At 37.4% G+C, this 16,526-nt stretch overlaps 2 long non-coding RNA genes across 2 annotated transcripts in view; both read left to right on the top strand.

Annotated features, from left to right (window-relative positions):
* The window catches only part of LOC143713576 (uncharacterized), a 380,928-nt gene that overhangs the window by 56,486 nt on the left and 307,916 nt on the right, over positions 1–16,526 (top strand). The window lies entirely within an intron of this gene.
* On the top strand, positions 13,530–14,875 carry LOC143713558 (uncharacterized). The gene is made up of 3 exons (XR_013195119.1): positions 13,530–13,611; positions 14,009–14,282; positions 14,655–14,875. It is a non-coding gene; the product is annotated as an uncharacterized LOC143713558 (long non-coding RNA).

The following is a 16,526-nucleotide window of genomic DNA, read 5'->3' on the forward strand; positions in this document are numbered from 1 at the left end:
AAATTTTGAATGTCTAGTCTGTGGCAAGAAAGCTTAAAATCATTTATTGATAAATAACCACTTTTGGACAGGGATAAGATTATTGAACCATTCTACTTTATGATGATAACGATCTCCCGATCATCTTTGTTTCTGGTTCCCTTCGCAACAAACTGCGTTTTAGTAAACACTGTTACAAAGTCTACAAACTCTCATAAAAAGCCAAGAGTCAAACTGCCCAACTAAAAACAATGATCATCATAATGGTGACCAAACATTATAATGAAATAGTTTGACACAGAAACTATTGGTTTGGGGAAGTTATATATTGGCTCAAGTTATAAAATATATGTGAACCATTACCCCAATTTTTTTCACTTTATGACAAGCCCAAAATCTCAATTGCCAGATACATGAAGTGTTTATAGAATGTACTTTATTCACAGTAAGTTTCAATATTTTCATTTCCTCTAGGTGAAATACATGAACATCAAAATTGTGTCTATGACTGCAGCAGAGATCATTAATGTCAGAGGCATAGAAATGGACCTAAGCAAGGCATATGGCAGTGATCAGACTGGCACCGTATAAATACATTTGTGGAACGACACAAATCACTGCAGTCACTGTCAGTTCCACCTACACACTTATAAATATGACAACCAGAAAATATTACAGGAAATTCTCTCTAAATACCACAAAGAACACCATGATTACCAAAATTGCAGATATGGAAGACACAAGACACTGACACCAAGTACAAAGAAGAAATATCTGATGAATATGAGAAATATCAGTGCACAAACTCCAAAGTCACCGCAATTGAAGTCTCTTAAACATGGGAATGTCCAATGTGGCAAGCCCCAAGTAGACTGCAACAGCAAGTCTCCAATACATTGTTGTGGCAACTGCAGATTTTAACAAAAAATAAGCTGCTACAGATCAATATCAAGAGCCACGATGTGTTTGGATTCTGCCACAAAGGTGTTAGCCTCAAATGCCCTAATCTTAACCTACATTTACATTTAGCTGACGCTTTTATCCAAAGCGACTTAGAATTGCTATATACGTCAGAGGTCGCACGCCTCTGGAGCAACTAGGGGTTAAGTGTCTTGCTCAGGGTCACATTGGTGTCTCACAGTGGATTCGAACCCCGATCTCTCACACCAAAGGCATGTGTCTTATCCACTGCGCCATCACCACCCCTGTCTAACCTATCTTAAGAATAGACGCTGATCTTTTGGAAGACCACAAATTCCCAGCACCAGTACAAAAGAAAATCCTGCCTGCTCTTCAGCTTCAAACAATCCAGGTATGTGCCTTACAGATAAAGCTATAGCTACTTTTCACTGTCTGAAAGCATTAAGAAGACGTCAAGCAAACTTACTGATCTACTATTAAAGCTGTTAGCCAAAATTTAGACCTCTCCTCCTAGACATTCAAAGCTACAACCACAAAAATTGGACCAGACCTTCAGACTAGTCTGACTTTAGTTGCTATAGCTTTTCTAACTGATACACCTGACTGTTTTTATAAACCAAGAAATAAAAATCAACTGACTTTCATTGAGAGGGTTAACTTTTGTAAATTAAATCTGGTGTATTTCAGCTGTTTATTACAATAACAAAGCTTATCGTCTATCTCTATCTATTGTCTACAGTGTTTTGGAAGGTGCAGGATTGGAGGGTGCAGGCAGAGTCAGTTGTTTTAACTAGAAGGTGACAGATGATGTGTCTAAGTGGTGTCCGCAAAATAATATAGAATTCATGTACAATTGTTAAAGTTTTAACAAAGCTTATAGTCTGTCTATTGTCTACAGTGTTTTGGAAGGTGCAGTATTGGAGGGTGCAGGCAGAGTCAGTTGTTTTAACTAGAAGGTGACAGATGATGTGTCTAAGGGGTTTCCGCAAAATAATATAGAATTCATGGACAATTGTTAAAGTTTTCGGGGCAGACCTGACCTGTTGAAAAGAGATGGTATTCATCCCTCCTGGGATGGTGCTGCTCTTCTCTCTAGTAATTTGGCTCAAAGTCTTAGACCTCAAACATGACAATCTGGGGCTCAGGTCAGGAAGCAGACAAACTGGCTAAATCGACCGTCTGCCAGCTGTCTCACGTCACCAAGGTCAGATAAATCCCATCACATAGAGACTCTTTCACCTATAGAGACTGTGTCTGTTCCCCGAATTAGGAAATACAAAAAAACTTCCAAACCCATCTAAGGGTAAAAATGTAAGTGATGTTCAACAAATAAAAAACAGATATAATACAACTGAACAAATGATAAAGCTTGGGTTGCTGAATATTCAATCCCTTCCTTCAAAGCACTTGTGATTACAGACATTAACCTAGATGTTTGACTGAAATCTGGCTAAAACCAAACAATTAAATGAGCTGCGAGAACTATAATGAGAATGGCTGACATCTCTCTCTCTTTATATAGATTACATAAACAGAAAATATTTGTTTTAGTTTTGAATTAGATCATTTAAAAGTATACACTTAAATGATTATGAAGATATATTGCTCTTGCCTGGGTGAATAGTATTCGCTGAGCTTTGTTTAAGTTTAGAGACGTGCTCCAGAAAAAAAGCTCACTGTGACGGAGAGCCAGAAAGCACACCCTGTTTATTTTCTTTATTTTACAAAAGCACAATGTTTTATTTCAATTGTGAGTGAACACATACAAAAGTAGATATTTAACTATTTATTTTTTCATATTTCTTAAGTCTGTATGACCAGAAATGATGGAGTATTTTAAGTCTATTTTGCTGCTATGTGAAATAAATCTAGCAACACACACCGGCGCGTTTGCCGACCCCACGGGATTAAGCGCAAAGGAAGCAACTGTGTCTAAAGTGCTGGAAAAAAAAGGGGTTAAAAGTTTGTCGCAATATCGAGTTCTTCTAAGCTATCTGGGATGCTGAGATGATGAAACTGATCAGGAAGATTATTGATAAAGCAATCTTTAGTGGCAGAAGTGATAGGTCTAACATACTTGTAACACGGAGTCGGCTTTACAGCCTTGGCTAAATGAAGTTTACATGAGACTAGATAATGATCTGAGATGTCGTCGATCTGCTGCAGAATTTCAACAGCATCAACATTGATTCCATGTGATAATATTAGATCTAGAGTATGATAACGACAATGAGTAGGTCCTGACACGTGTTGTCTAACTCCAATTGAGTCAAGAATGTCTTTAAATGCCAATCCTAATGCATTTTTTTTACATGTATCTATATGTATATTAAAATCACCAACAATTGGGACTTTATTTGCTTTATCAGATTGTTACGTACGTAGGTATTTTGTGGGAATGCCTGTGTTTGTTTTCCTGCTCTCTGTCTCTCTTTCTATCGATCTCTTAAGGTGATGATACACAGGGCAACTTTTTGAGCAATGTTACTGGGCAATGTTGCCGTCAATGGGCAACCAGATGAGACACAGGGCCCACGACCGATCTAAATTAACCAGATATAAATTTATTGCCCATTTTCAATGGGAAAGTGCCCAAGCAACAATCGCTCGGCAAGATTGCCCAGCAATATTGCTCAAAAAGTTGCCCTGTGTATCATCACCTTTAGGCCGTCCTTCCTCGATCGCTGATTGGCTCAGGAGACTGTCAGTCATCATTGAGGGATGTGACGTTGACCTATCTGCTGTCCGTAATGTTTCCCGCTGCCAGATAAAAGAACGCTGGAGAAGAGTGGAAGGAAGTCCCGTTGTGTTTCCGGTTCTGCTGTCATTTTGATTTGTTTTCGTTTGGGACTCGTTTGTTTTGTTATTTGCTTATGCTAGTTTGTGTTTGTTAATTCTTGGTTTATTACTTTGTTTGATTAACTTCTTGTTTTTGGATGTCGTTTGTTTCCCGATACATGTAGAGCTCGCGCTCTTTGATGTTTACCTTTGCTCCGAGGAATGGGGATAGGAAAGATGTCGTACGACTTCCATTGTGCAACATCTAGATAACTCTGTGTATAGAAACCCCATGTAAGAGGTATGTCGTAACGGTGGTGGGCCCCAAACGAAATGAAAATCATCAAGTGAAAGATGTATAAAAAAAAACCAATTAGTTCGGGCGCCAGACAAGCTTAATCTTGTCAAATGTTTTTCCTCGGAATAGCTCTTTAAGCCACCGGTTACGAATAAACATGAATCAGAATCACACAAATGAAGTTCAGTTTCACAGTTATATTTTCATAATTTTCAAAGAAATCAGACAGACCAAAATATCAGTTTTACCATAAGCAAAGAATCAAAACAAACTCAAACACACACCAAATAACTTTGGTTCAAGTTCAAAATCCTACAGTCTTTACACCACTCTTTTTGAATTGGTAAAATAAGTAAAAAAAAAAAATACATTAAATCAAACTAACAATGAAACCAACCGTTTAAACGAAACACTTCACTGTATTATACAGATACGAAATATGTGGTGAAAGTGGTTGCGTGAATGTTTGGTTGGCTTGAAGACAGCGCATGCGTGTGCGTGCGGGCGTGTGTGTTTGTGAAAGAGTATTTGGCCGATAATAAGTCGACAAGCTTCGCAGTGCAGCCGGTGTCCAGAGGTGCAGCGCACCCTCAGTGCCAATCGCTAGGCAACTCATGCTCACTCTAGATCCACGCACAGCCCAAACACAGCGTCTCGCAACTCACTGACTGTGGATTCGTCTCAGGTAAACCCGTTTCTTTTTTTTCCTTCCCCTTCCTCTTACAACTCCACCTTATATACTCGTTTCCTCACTTCCGGATAATGGATTTCCCTCCTCCCTCCAGTCACGCAACTTACGTTTTTCTTCGCACCGCCACAATGTTTTGTTTTGTTAGTTTAGGCTAGGGAAAAATACGGCGCTTGGCGCTGAAGAAACTTTTCTTTTTTTTCTTTTCATTAGTTAGGTAAGAGGTTTGAAATGAGTTAGAATTGTTTTCTTTTGTTTCTTTCTTTTTTTTGGCATCACTAGAGTCCCCTTTTCTTTAGGGTAGTTTTGGGTTAGTCTGTTTTTTTTTATTTATTATTTTTTTGTTTTTTTTTATTAATTATTCTTTTGTTTTGCTTATTGTAAAATTGTACATTTTTGTTGGTGGCTTGCAGCCTCAATATTGTTGTGCATTCTTTTTTTTTTGGTAGTTCCTTTTTCCTTGTATAATAAATTACATTTCTCATTGACAGTCGGTGTTCGCTCATAGTTTCTTGCCGCTTCTTATTAACACAGTTTTGCCATGTTTCTTTAATGTTGCTCCTCTAGCTCCTAGACAAGTCTTAGAGGGGTCGTAACAAGATAAAGTCAGCAAATTCTTTGATAAAGTCTGTATGGTGGCCTGTATACAGTGGCCAGCACAAATCTCAAATGTGATTTATCATTTATGCTAGATATTGTTACATTTAGCAACAACACTTCACAACACTTAACGCCCACATCAGCTGGATAAAAACATCAAGTTTAATGAGAATCATTTACTTTACCTCATCTTGCTGCGCTGTGAGGAATAATACTATCTAATAATCCTGGAAAAGTTACCTCTGAAGTGCTGGTAATTTCATTTCGAGGAGCAACGGATCCAGCTGATGTAGTAAGTTATTTATTCTTAAGTGCTTTGTTCTAATCGCGATAGAATAGTGTCTGTAAACCGCAAAAAGACTTTAAATATGAATTGCGTGTCTGTGTGTGAATGAATAAATAGCACAGGCGCACGCAGTGTTGTTTACTACAGCTGAACAGAGCGCATCTCACACTTGCATAAACACGATATGTTACAGACCAAATATGAATATTTAGGCAAGATTTCGTTGATTACTTTTGGATAGATTATAAAGTTTTTACTGTAAAAGAAATACTACTGCCACATTAAATAAGCTTTTGTTCACGAATTTCTGTTCATATGTTAAATATATAGTATGGGATGTTTTTTCAAAAATAACGTAGGTATATTGAATTATCAAAGTGTTTGTTTGTTCCAATATTCAAACTAATGAATCCTTACCTTTGAAATACGTAAAATGTATACTTCTTACAAAGAAAGATTACACTTGAAATATTGTTGTAATTGTAACCTTTTTTATTGTGTTTTATTAGTGACAAATTTGGGGAGAGGATACATATTCCAAAACTTTCTGAAAATACAGTATGAGAATTAACTGCACAATTACTAGAAATGTTTACCTTTGATATTATACAATTTGCATGCATACAAAATTTGTGGAAAAAGACAAATTTTTTCAAGATGTTTCCAACTCTAACTTTGAAAAAATTCTGTAGAATATATATATATACATATTAGTGCTGTCAAACGATTAAAATATTTAATCGCGATTAATCGCATTAATGTCATAGTTAACTCGCGATTAATCGCATTTAATCGCACATTTTTATCTATTCTAAATGTCTCTTGATTTCTTTGTCCCATTATTTTTTCTCATTTTAATGCTCTTATTAACATGGAAAAGTGGATCGGCTTGCTTTGTGCAAATGTTTTTTATTGAAAACAACATTGGCATTTATTGTGTTCAATTTCACACTAAAACATTCTTACTTGGAGCAAATAATCTCTCACACAATGTAACACTGTCCATCAATAAAAGGGTGAAAGAAATACTGACGAGGTCCTGATATTGACGAGGGGGCGGAGAATTCGCATCAGCTGTGTGTGTGTGTGTGTGTGTGTGTGTGTGTGTGTGTGTGTGTGTGTGTTTGGCCATCATCAAGTGGTATTTCAGACTGGACGTGCTGCGATGATGATAGCTCAGTTCACAACGACAAAACACACAGATCACTTTGGTCTCGTCAATGGAACCATTTGGCAACTTTTTAAAAGTAAACGTTCCATTCAGAATCTTATTGGCATCCATTTCGGTGTCTCGCGCTCGTCATCCACTCAAAACTGGACGTTTTGAACGTTCCTATAACATTCAGAAATAACGTTTTTATAACTTAATGGGAACGTTATGAAAACGTTCTTATAACCTAAAATTGTTAGCTGGGGAAGAGGAGAGATTCGCGATTGCACTGAACACGTTTTAAGTGCAGGCACATATTGTCCTAGCGAGCCCAGAGAAAATTCTAACAAGAGCAGCGTGTATCTGAGAGCGCGCGACTCGAGCAGAGAGATTCGTGCTCGGCACATTATATTCCACGCGCGAGCAGAGAGATTCGCGCTCGCGCATCCGGCTCGCAAGCCCAAACAAGTGTGTGCGGCGTGCCTGTTGTTTTGTTTCCGGTCTAGCTAGATCCGCTTGCGCTTTCAAAACGTCCATGCCGCGTCCTATTGCAGAAGCATGTGAAAAAAAACTACAAAGTTTGCTAGGCCAAAAAGACCGTTAATCGCGCGATAAAAAAATTAACGCCGTTAAAATGGGTTTGCGTTAACGCCGTTAATAACGCGTTTAACTGACAGCCCTAATATATATATATATATATATGTCACAATATACCGGTATTGACGATAATTGTGATATTCAAAGCATGAAATATCGACATCGTGTAAATTTAGAGTGTGACAATATACCGGTATTGGCGACAACCACAATGTTTAAAATGAATAGGACTCTTATGATAACATGACACGTAAATAATCCAGCGCCAGTGCCTGGTTGACCTCTCAGGTGGCAGTATTGCACTCGCTGACACCTATCAAACAAGAAGACGCAGTGCACGCCCGCAGCCGCTGTTCTGAAAGGATCCATGTCGTCTGAGCGAGAGAGTGAAACGCTCTGTCCACACCCGAAAAACAGTAAGCTCGCCAGTATACAGTTTTTTACCTTCAAAGAAAACAGCACCTTAGACACCTCAAATCTGCATGACTTTATTGGCGCCGGTGCAACGATAGGTTTAAGAGCTTAAAATATGGGTAACGTTACGCAAGTTAACAGGTTAAAGTATCAGTGTAGATGATAATATTAATTCATCATACTGTTGAACTTGACAGTATTTTCTCTCTTGTTATTTCATAGGGAGTTTTAAAGAAGAGAAAGCCAGAGACAGAGTCTCAGGTCAGCTGACGATTTTTGTGTCTGTGGAAACAATTTTTTTTTTGCCATACATTGAGAACGCAAGAAGTAAAAATGCATGTGCCTTGTGTTTATCAGTATTCCTTATGTTTGTTGGGTAAAAAAGAAAAATTAAATAAACAAAGTACAAATTAATTTGACTGATAACCCCCCCCCCCCCCCCCAAGGTCTCTATAAATATCACATATATAAATATCGTGAATTATTTTGGCCACAATAACCGTGGTGTGAAAAATCTAACATTGTGACAGCCCTAATATATATATATACAGTAGGTGGAAAACCAGAATGGCAACTGCCGCGGCAAATCCAACGCGCCAAAAATAAACCAGTCGTATTTTAAAGTCGTTCGCGAAATGACCACCAGGTGGCGCAAAGGGACATTTAGCGAAAGCAAAATGTAATTATGTAAAAGTAGCCCACATTTTAAATAGAATATAGCAAACTTTTAGAGCAGAACATTTTATGAATCAAAAGTTAAAATAGGCCTATCTCGTGGTCAGTGAAAATAAATTAGGTGCAATCAATGATGCTAAACTATTGAGGAATAAGAAGATTGAAGACAGCTTCTCTCGCATGCGCGCACACACACTGACTGCTGAACAACCCAACTTCTGGGCATTTCTCAGTGAGAAAAGTTATGGTTGAATGGTAGAACTTAGGTTTCAATCATTTTGATGACACTGTTTCAAATCCCGAATAAACATGGTATTTATAAAATTACCATGCATTTCCATTTTACACTAAGGAACAAATCTCATCCAACAGATTGACTGAATTTACATCTTCAAAAGCAGTTCTGTTAAAAAAATAGAAAATAAAACTTCATGGGGTTCCATGCAGAAAGAATTTTTAAAAACATAACCTAAGCTAAGCAAGGTGTGATTTGCCGGTGGTGGATTTTCCCCCCTCCACACAGTAATCAATGCTATAATTAGCCTAAATATATTTAAAATATGCAAGATGCACGTTTAAACAACAAACAATAAAATCTGAACCAGCACTTCTGCTTTTATATGGCTCCAGACTCAAGAGTGTAAAGTGTTAAAATATGAGTGTTAAATTAACTCTCAAGAGTGTTAAAGTTAATGAAATAATTACGTGATTAATTGAGGGATGATTGAGCATTATTGAAGACACCTGATGTTAACAAGCAGAATCACTGAAGGAGAAAATCACAAATTGTACGTCACCATTATGGAGATCAGTGTGTGCTTTAGTTGGGCTTTTGATCCTTTTATTTTTAACATTAGATTTTGTTTGTCTGTTGTTACTTAGTTATAACAGCCAGATGAATAAAGGAAAAACGTGATTTGACATTGTTGATTATGTTATGATGTAATCATCATTTGAACTTGATCACTGAACTCATTAAGAATCTTGTGACATAGATACATATTGTTAATTACAACATCATTGATTATACGTCAAAGATCTAGAATTTTCTATATAATACAAAGGATTTCTTAAAAGTTGTTTTCAAAAATAAAAAAGTATTTATTTTAGGCACACACAGATATCAAGATTCAATCTATGCATCTCAACAATGGTGACGAGCAGAATATTCAATTAGGAAAAGTAAATTATATAGACAATTCAGATCATAATTTATTCATACCGCAATGCATGATGGGAGTCATTAATGAGTTGTGATTGGTGGCTGCCAGAATGCACTGCAACATGCTTTATTATTGTCATCATTGTTGAGATTCACAGTCTGATTATTGATGTCTGTGTTTCTAAATAAAAAGAATACGTTTTTTAGATATTTTTGAATATATTAAAAGCACTGAAAGTCCTATGCTGTAGAATCACAGAGCAGTTGTATTTAACAAGTTAAACTATCTCAGTAAGTTTAGATTTTCAAATCACAACATGATTATGTCAAAACATAACCAACACCATCCAATCACTTTTTGTCTTTGTTCATCTGGCTGCTATAACTCAATAACACCAGACAAACAAAATCTCATGAAAACAGATAAAAGGGTCAAGAACCCAACTAAAGCAAAAACTGATCTATATAATGGTGACATACAATTTGAGATTTTCTCCTTCAGTGATTCTGCTTGTTAACATCGGGTGTCTTCAATAATGCTCAATTATCACTCAAGTAATCACTTAATTATCTCATTAACTTTAACACTCATATTTTAACCCTTTACACTTGAGTCTGGAGCCATATAAACTCCACTGGAGTTTTTGTTAACTTTCATTTGAAGTTACGTTACAACGATTATTGAGCTAGTCTGCCTCGCAAAGAATAAAAAGATAGCGAAGAGAAATATACCTGGAATATTATCCGATGGAACAAGGTCAGTTCCAGGATCCGAGATGTCCAGCAGCTCTTTTTTCGACGGGGAATGAATCAATTATCTGAATCACTCTCAGCGCTGGATGAACTGTCCAGGGACCAAGAGACATCGCTGTCCCTATCCGTATCTGCTCCCCCATCAGACTCCTCATCGTCAAGCATTCTAAGCATGGCTAAAACCTCTGTGGCTGTCATTGTTCTTTTTGATGACATTTTGTTAGCTCAAATGTATAATATTTATTAGCGTCGGAATAGCGTGAAAAAAAGACAAATCGTTGCTATGCAACGGGGACACTCATTACAGAGGCAGGAAATGTAACGGACGTTTTATGATATCTAATGTGTGCGGTCAAAATGCCCGCCATGGCCATTCTTGGTAGAAATACTCAGAACTGTTTTGTGTTTTCTGATTTTAATAAAATAACAGTGTCAGAATACAATATACACATATTTAGGAAAAGTCAGAGTCATACAGCCACACGGATTTTATTTTAACAAAGTTATTACACTGTATAATTCAAAAACGGTCAAAATGACCACTTTGGTAGTTCTAGTGTTAAAAGGTTCTAAATTAAAAATACTTTATATTATATATCTTTATTTATGTAATTAACTGTTTAATTGGAATTATTCAGTTGCTTTATGTCATTACATGTCTTTGTTCACTATCAGATACCAACCTGTTGCAGTGACGTTTCACCTCAAGTCAGAAAATCATTTTGTTTCGTTTCATTGAATCACTGGTAATCACTGGAATTTTTACGATGGGATCCAGGAACTAAAACAGGGAGATTCTGGAGACCGGCAGGCATCATTTTCTCACCCTCCACTTGTTCCAACCCTATATAAGTTTCTCTCTTCTGCTGAATGCAAAAGAAGATATTTTGGGTAAACAGACAGAGGATGGTAGCCATCGACTTTAGATTTGTATTACCTCCTGGATACTGCTCAGCAAGAACTGGATTTGGCAATTACTGCATCAAATTATGTCAACATCCCAGAAGCTTTAATTACAGGTCTACTGGAGCTACTATGGAAATCAGTTGCTGCTGCCAACTGTTTGGTTAGCCTCATTCTTCAAAATATCTTCTTTGGTGTTCAAAGTAGACAGAAACTTATGCAGGTTTGGAACAAGTGGAGGGTATGTAAGTGGGGAGTAAACTTTTATTTTTGGGTTAACTACCCCTTTAAATGCTTGGATTCACAGATAGGGCTTAGATTAAGCCAGCAGGCCTTTAAGTAGATTTAATAAAGGGGCCATTAGACCATTACTGGAGGTCAAACATGCATTTAAATCTGGGATTAGGTTTAAGTCTTGTCTGAGAAACCGGGCTATATATATATATAATATTGCTTGCAACACTGGTCTCTAAAATGTCAATTTAAAGTGAAAATTTTATTAAAGAAATATTTAAATCTTACTCCTAAACCCCTTTTTGTCATAGATCCTTTACCTTGATGCTGCTGAAAACAACAAGGCATCAACTGCCTTCTCTTTCTTTCTGGAGGGTGTTCACAAACATGCGTGGCCTTCAAGGTAAGAACACTGTTAACATGTGATGTCTTTATTTTAGGAGTCAACATCTTAAATACATTTTACAAGTTCACATGTACATGTAATTCAATAGAATAACGGTTAAGTGTATTTGGCGTGCTGTCCGGGGGGAGGGCTCCAAGCTCTGAATATTGGCCTGAACCCAGAGTACTCCCCCAGTGTGGTAAAAATAGGTAGAACAGAAGTCAGGAGATGGGTGGAGGAGGGATGCTGATAAACTCTCAGATGAACAGAGGTAAGTCTGCTGTATTTATACCTCATCATTGGTTGAGCTAATTAACTGAATGCTCTCCACCTGTGCTAATTAGGTTAATTATCTGAACCTGCTCCACCTGAATTTTTATAATAAAACATCATGTTGTTTGATATCAGTGTTTGGTACTCCAAAATCTAATTAATAGAACTGAGTGAATGATGATATTAGATATGCTTTGACCTTTACCAAAAGTTTTTGAATTCTTCACAAATGTGAGTTTGGGATTTTTTTTAAATCTTGCAGTGTTCAGTCTTTATAAAAAGTGACCTATGTTTATACAGGATACCCGCGGGTCTTAAAAGCATTGAGAAAGTCTTGAATTTGATAATCTCAAATTAAGGCCTTAAAAGCCTTGATTTGAGTATACAAAGTCTTGGATTTCGTTACAAAGGTCTTAAATATTATTTTTCCTTTCCTAGGATTAAGTTCATACCGTAGCAAAATTAACTGTTACTAATGTAGGCTAATTCAAAATTCATGCAGCGTTGAGTGCACCTCCACGTCATAGCAGAAAAACTGATAGAGCGCGCACTCGTTACTATGGTTACTAGGCAAGTGAGGTACCAAACAAGATAGTAACCTAGCCTAGTTTGCCATCTGAAATGGAAAAGTGTCGGTTTAATCCGCTGTGGCCACAAAAGCCAGAATTCAATAATTTAAACCCCAAATCAGAGCTTTAATGTAAAAAGAACATTTTTTAACCGGTCTTTTCAATAGTTTTTGCAACCATGCTCGCGCTCCCTCTACACTGCTGAAGAAGCGCGGATGATCTGAAAACACAGACAAGCTGGAGTTCAGCAATCTTCATTTGAGATTTTCTACCTAAATTAAAGTGTCATTCAGTCGGCCTGTGTTCTGTCACGAGCCGCTTGCGCTGTTTGTGCGACTAAGGGCCTGTTCACATATCGCGTCTTTTGTGCGCTCAAGTTCGTTATTTCAAATGTAGGCAATGCGGTATGCGCGCTCATAATGGAAGCGACGCGGTCGCGGTGCGACGCGCTCGTTTTTTCCAAGCGCGTCCGTTTTCTACGCGTTTTACACACGTGCGCGCTACAACGCTGTTGTGTATATGTATTAAAAATGACTGATAATTTAAGTAAAATATTTTATTTAATTCAAGTAGCCTAATTGTACATAATTATTTCTAGGGTTTAAAATGTATACAGATTTGACATTTTCCCCTCATACGTCTTTCGGAATGGGTACAAAGTTGGCATTGAATTTTATTTGAAATGGTATTAAAAAGGTCTTAAAAAGCCTTGAATTTAAGTTGGAGGATCCTGGGGGTACCGTGTTATAATTTTTGAAAGCTAATGACTATAAAGTCCAGTTGCAAATATTTGTTGAAGTATGAAACTTAACTTTGCATGAATATTCCCTAAATCTTTTCCAGAGTACGTGGTGACCAGGGAGTTGAAAATGGGATATTGCACATTCTCAGTGCGAGGAACTGGTCGAGGTAGCTTCATTGTCGGAAAAAGCGTTCACAATCAAAGGTGCAAATACTGTTTTGTTGTTTATTTCTGGTGGGGCCCCAAAAAATCACTTGCCTGACTTGATGACATCGTTATTAGGCATGTTAATGTGTGGCATTACAATACCCCTCAGTCTGTTTGCTGTTCTGTAGGCATAGGGGAGACCGGGGACGGTTGTAACACGGGGCTAGTTGTAACACTATCAATTCCACCAATCAGGGATAAGATAGGAGTCATGTGACAGTTTCAGTTTCCTCAGGCTTCCTTTACAATCGCACACGGAGGTTTTCAAGTCTGTGTTGCAATCTCTCATGAAGCTATAGCAGAAAATCAAATTCTGAGATAAGTAAAAAAACATAAGATAATATTTTGTTTAGTAGGCCTACTGAACATAGGTCTGTTGTTGTTGTTTTTAAAGAATTGAGCGCCTGTGGCGTGATGTGTGGTCAGCCGTCACATCAAAATACTACAAAATCCTGCATGCAATTGTAGAAGATGGAGTGCTTGATCTGTCAAATCATCTACACCTCTTTTGTGTGGACTACACAATTCTTCCACGCCTGAAACTGGACCTGAAGTGCTTCACTGGGAGCTGGAACAACCACCCAATCAGAACAGAAGCAAATCTTACACCAGATCAGCTTTGGCACATCGGAATGCTGCAGACTCCAGTAGCTGATCCAGATGTAGAGGTATTCTTTAATCATCTATTTAATGCTATCTGTATTTAACCTATAGATTTCTTAATGTCCTCACCCTTATTTCATTAAAAACCTGTGAATTATTTCTGGATCTTAAAGTTTTTGGCGTAATATTTAGCTATTTTTCACATTTTGCCTAATGTCTTTGTTACAATAATAGCTCCTTAGGAGCATGTTAGCAGACCCCTTTGTAAATGTGCCTTACTTGACCACTTTTGATTTGTATAATTTAAAGTGCATTTTAATAATAGATCTGAACACGAACAAAGTTACATGAGTTTGTAACAACGTGGATACAAGTCATTGACAATATTTCAGAACAGTTGGTATTTTGACCTACTTAATGTTTCTTTGATTTTGCAGATAATCGAGCAACTGTGTCAACAGCAAACGTCTGATACTGACCCAGAAGATGGTGTGGTGGTTCCAGAGATCCACTGCCCTTTATCTGAACAGAGCCTAGCTGTTCTGCAGGGATTAATTGATCTCCTGCCATCATCACTGAACTATCGAGAGCTCTATGTCCAGTCACTTGATATTATTCAAAGATTGTGCTTTACTAACATTTGACTTCTAACATAATAAAAAAACTCACAAAAACATATGTAGTTACATCAGAAATGTAATTCACAAGAACATCACATGTAACAACGTTTTGGCAAAACTAACTTCATAACAATGTTGTGCAAATTTAAAACTTTGTTAGCCACTCTTTTGATAAATGATAAAGTAGTGTGTGCATTTTTTTAAAGAGGTGAAATTAAACAATTAAAAGGATGTAAGAGTGCAGTAAAAAATCTGTTCTAAACCCTGTAAAAGCAAGCTCCCTGTTGCACTGCAATTTTCATATTTTCTTTAAATTCATTTAAACTTGTTAAATGTGCAGTGGGAAATGTGATTGTCTGGGTGCATACACTGACCACAGGGTAGCACATTCTGTGGTCTGGCATACGTTCCATGCATGTGTGGTCAAATAGAACCGTGATTTTAAAAGCTTGTCTCTCTGAAAGGAGCAGATGTCTATGTGCTTGACCAGACAGCCACTGCATTACTTTTGACACAGAAAGTGCCTCCTCATCCTCAGAATCTCCATCTAGGGCAGTAAACATACATGTATTTGAAGTATCTAAAAATAGACATTGCCTTAACACTTGAGTAACAACAAACTTACCTTCAAGTTCCATTAAAAAATCCTGGAAGTTATACAAGATTTGCATTTCTTTGCTGTGCTTTAGAGTGCCACTCTCACTCATTTGTGGGTCAAGATGTGACACAATGTAATCATAGTCCACCTCGAAAAACATTCCAGAGAGAAAATAAAAAGCCAAATATCATCTAAAAAAAATTCTGTATGCAGTATTCAAAAATAGGAGTTCAAAAAAGAGTTTCTCTAACACAGTGGTTCTCAATTCCAGTTCTGGGGACCCACTGCTGTGCACATTCTGTATGTCTCTTTTATCTGACACAAACTGTTTAGTTCATGGAGCTGTCTCATAACAAGCTCCAACTTTACAATCTGAATCAGGTCTCTTACAAGATCTGAATCGGGTGCGTAAAAAAAAAAAGACACCCCAAAAGCATTATAACCTGTAAGGGGTGTACAGTTAAACATATAGGGGTCATTGAAGCCAATAGTTTAAGGGGCCATTTCTTTGTTAAAGCCTTTCTTTCCAGTTAGACTAAAGTTTAGCTATCCTTGAGAGAAAGAACGCATTATCTTGATGTTTGGAGAGGACTCTCCTGTTTATAGTGAGAGCCTGGCCAAATCCAACCTTGGAAAAGCTGTGTGTCGGTGTGTGTGTTAGTCTTCTTGGTTACAGGTTAAGGAACCACTGGCATTATTGGAGATTGACTGAGTTGTTGTTCTGGACATGCTGGCGCCCAGCAACCCAAATCTGCGACCTGGAAGGTCATGACGTGCCTAACTTCAGCTGCATAATCGATGGAGATATGCGTCAGTCTGTCTGTATATGTGTGGAAAATTACTGTGTTTATCTATTTCATAGCCAATGAGAATCATTCATCCTGTAAGCAATGACGTAGCTTAGACCTTGGAAATCGTATAACTGCTGTGATCTTTGTAACTGTAAGCGGGGTGGCCTATGAACTCCTGTGCGAGTATTGAAGCTGACTACTGCTGATGAAACTGCAAACTATCTTCAGTAAATATTTTCTTTAATTTTTTATAATTCTGACTCTGGGTCTTCATTCTTCATATCTGGTTCTGGGTCTTTA

The sequence above is a fragment of the Siphateles boraxobius genome, unplaced genomic scaffold (assembly GCF_051911475.1).
Source record: "Siphateles boraxobius isolate OS27281-9 unplaced genomic scaffold, OSU_SipBor_1 52, whole genome shotgun sequence".
In the NCBI taxonomy this organism is placed as follows: Eukaryota; Metazoa; Chordata; class Actinopteri; order Cypriniformes; family Leuciscidae; genus Siphateles; species Siphateles boraxobius.